This window comes from Pyrus communis, chromosome 13 (assembly GCF_041283825.1).
Source record: "Pyrus communis isolate YQ-2024b chromosome 13, ASM4128382v1, whole genome shotgun sequence".
Taxonomy (NCBI): Eukaryota; Viridiplantae; Streptophyta; class Magnoliopsida; order Rosales; family Rosaceae; genus Pyrus; species Pyrus communis.
The window spans coordinates 7,569,608-7,573,523 of record NC_142577.1 but is presented as its reverse complement, the minus strand read 5'-3'; positions in this window follow the sequence as shown (position 1 = coordinate 7,573,523).

The window sequence follows — 3,916 nt, the reverse complement described above, 5'->3', positions numbered from 1 at the left end:
AAGCGTGCAATCTCAATAAACATACATAAATAAGTTATCAATCAAACAGTTAAACAAATTGAATCCACAACTTATGAAACGTAATTAGAAGTAATCAAATCATATTGCAAGCATAAACATATATTTCGAATCCCCCCCCTAGCCAAGGGGGGTTTAGTTCCTCATACGTACAAAACAAAGAGAATTGAAATTAAACATTGTAATCGAGGAAAAGAAACACCTAAACATTCCAACAACTCAAACTTGAATTGTATGAACGTTTAGGCACTCTTCTCCTCCTCTTCGTTGTAGCACAAGGTCTAAGGATAGTTTGATGGTGTGGATGTGTGTTTGAATGAATGAATTTCTGAAATGGAAGAGTCTCCCCATTGTGTGAAGTGTGTATGGTTTTTATAGGGAGATGAATGGATGGGAGAGGGAACATGACAGCTAGGTTAAGTGAGTGCATGTGCAATGAAGTGGAATGACAGCTAGGTTATGATGATGAGTGCATGTGGGTGACAGCTAGGTTGGTTGGTGGCTGCAATGGAGGTGTGGAATGATGATGGGAGAGCATGTGGGTGCAGCTATGGTGGGAATTTTGGGCAGAAAATATCCTAAGGCTTTATTACTTAGTTTAGGAAAGGATGTAACTCATTTGATTAGGAATCCTCTTCAATTTCGTCCATTCCTTTTGCTCCAAACGTAAGCTATCCATTCCAAGCCCAATTTTGCTCCAAAATGCTCCAAAATGCACCTTTTTGCTTCCTTAGCCATATGAACCTAGAAACACACGAAAATGGCATATAGGACTAAAATAACTAAAGAAACACAACGTAAATGCACGAGAACAAGCCAATTAAGTCGCATAAATATGCTCCTATCAGAAAGTTGACCCTAAGTTTCCTGTTTTGGTAACCTTTCCTAATCTTAAACGTCCGTATTTTCTAGCCACTTTGAAGTCCTTGTTGGCACTTTAGGACACAAAACCATGGCCCTAGCCCTATTTCCCTTCCTTTGCCGTGCCTTAATCCTACTTCCCTTCCCTTGCCGTGCAAGGGAGGGCATTTTGGGCCCAATTGATGCACTTAAACCCTAGCCTCTTTAACCTTGCAGCCACCTTGCCTTTTATTTCTGAATTAAACCTATTTCTCTCCCAAAATTCAAACCTAGCCGTCACTTTTCATTCTCCCATTCAGCCACATATTCACATTCTCCCCCTTAAGCCGTAGCCTCCCATTGATTGATTCATCAAACCATCTTAGCCATTCATCCTCATAAACCCTAAACTAAACCCTAAGCCGTGACCCCCCTCTCCTTCATTCTAAAAAACTAATCAGCCACCATCACAGATTCTTTCCCATTCTCCTCCCTAAAACCGTGCATTCCATGAGCCATTTAACCTAATTCCCTTGCAGCCGCAAGCCCCCATCCATATTTCACCCTAAAGCTTTCTAAATCCATCTGAGCCACACCCTTTAATTCACCCTTTAATCTGTAGCCATCCATTCATACTAATCAGCCACTTTCACACCAAAAACTACCCTAGCCGTCACTCCCATAATTTTCAGCACCATTCTCTCTAATTCCCTCCTTCAAACCGTGCATTCCACTAACCCTAAATTCTATTCAGCCATACACCTCTCATTCCATAACCTTAAGCCGCACCTAATATTCATTCAGCCACATATACAACCTAATTCATTCAGGCCGTAGGATCCATTCTCTCCATTCTCTCCCTAGTGCCGCAGCCACCATAACCCAAAAACCTTCCATTCCAGCCATCTTCCACATACAATCCAACCTTGCACATACAATCCAACCTTGCCGCAGCCATCTCCACCATTCCAGCCACCATACAAACCTTCCTCCATCACTCCACCACCTTGCCGCACCACCTTATCACCATAACTCCAACCCTAAACCAGAAAATCACCCAAAAACACCATTTAACCAATCTGCCGCAGAAAGGAGAAGAGGAAAGAGGAGCTTCGACGCGCACCAATTCACGTGGATTCGTTGGGCGTTCTAGGTGTAATCAATCCTTTGTGCTTTATGTTTAAATTCATTTGTAATTCTCTTTTTGTGAACATGAGAGGCTAAATCCCCCTAGTTAGCTAGGGGGTGATTCGAAACCATGTACATGCTTGCAATATGATTTGATTACATTCAGTTGTTATTTCATAAGTTGTGGATTCAATTCGTTCATCTATTTGATTGATAACTTATTTGTGTATGTTGATTGAGAGTGCACGCTTAGTTTTCATGCATGAATATGATGCTAGATTATGAGGGAGTTTCACCTAATAGTTACAATCTTATAATCACAAGTAGTGAAGGTCGCTTGAAAACGACCGCGTTGAATGAATTCTTAGCATAAGTTTCATGCAATTCATAGTAACGAATGCTTCGTCAATGCTTATGTTTTTCATAGAACTTAATGATTCTTGCTTGTATCTCTATTATGCAATTCATGTAGGGAACTTGTAGGGAATGTTTTGGGTTGTCGTATGCAATCATCCAACTTAATAACTTGTGGAAAAACTGAGGGTTAATTAGTGCAATTCACGGTTAATTTGGGGCGTTGAGTATTTATAATTTATTGGAAGAACAACTGAAAATCAAAGTGTATGCAAGTGTGACATGTGTGGAGAAAAACCCCTTAGCTATTCCATCATCCATAGTTCACCACATTCATTACAATCTGCCTTAATTCTACAATCTGTGCATTTTAATTAATTTCGTCAAAAACTCAATCCCCCCTTACTTTTGTGTCCAATTTAGTTAGAAAGTATCTTAGTTAGTGTTTCAACTTTATTTTACGTTTTTGAGTCAGTATCCAAGTGATTTTGCAATCCCTCCTAATCCCCGGTTAAGAACGATCCCTACTTATTCATATACTACAATTGTCACAAGAGGGTTTTAATTTGTGTGCTTATCTATTTAGCATCAGTTCCCTACATGAATTGCATAATAGAGATACAAGCAAGAATCATTAAGTTCTATGAAAAACATAAGCATTGACGAAGCATTCGTTACTATGAATTGCATGAAACTTATGCTAAGAATTCATTCAACGCGATCGTTTTCAAGCGACCTTCACTACTTGTGATTATAAGATTGTAACTATTAGGTGAAACTCCCTCATAATCTAGCATCATATTCATGCATGAAAACTAAGCGTGCACTCTCAATCAACATACACAAATAAGTTATCAATCAAATAGATGAACGAATTGAATCCACAACTTATGAAATAACAACTGAATGTAATCAAATCATAGTGCAAGCATGTACATGGTTTCGAATTCCCCCCTAACCAAGGGGGTTTAGTTCCTCATACTCACAAAAAGAGAATTACAAATGAATTTAAACATAAAGCACAAAGGATTGATTGCACCTAGAACGCCCAACGAATCCACGTGAATTGGTGCGCGTCGAAGCTCCTCTTTCCTCTTCTCCTTTCTGCGGCAGATTGGGTTTTGGATGATTTTTGGATGAGTTTCTGGGTTAGGGATGGTTTTATGGTGGTTTAATGATGCGGCAAGGTTATGTGGTTGTGTAGGAAGGTTTGTAAGGTGGTGGAGAGTGGTGGAGATGGCACGGCAAGGCTTGGAAGTGGCTGGAATTGGTGGTGTTTGCTGCGGCAAAGGGAGAATAGGTGATGGTGGCTGCGGGTTGGATGAAAGATGTGTTAGGGTTTGTAGAATGGGAGGGAATGGAGGGTTATGGATGCACGGATTGAAAAAGTGTAAAGGTGGCTGCGGATTAGTGTATGGAATGAGAGGTGTGTGATGCACGGGTTAGGGGATTAGGGTGTGTAAAATGGCTGAATCCAAATGGGAGTGACGGCTAGGGTAGTTTTTGGTGTGAAAGTGGCTGATTAGTATGAATGGATGGTTACAGATTAAAGGGGAAGGGAATGGAGGCTGCGGAT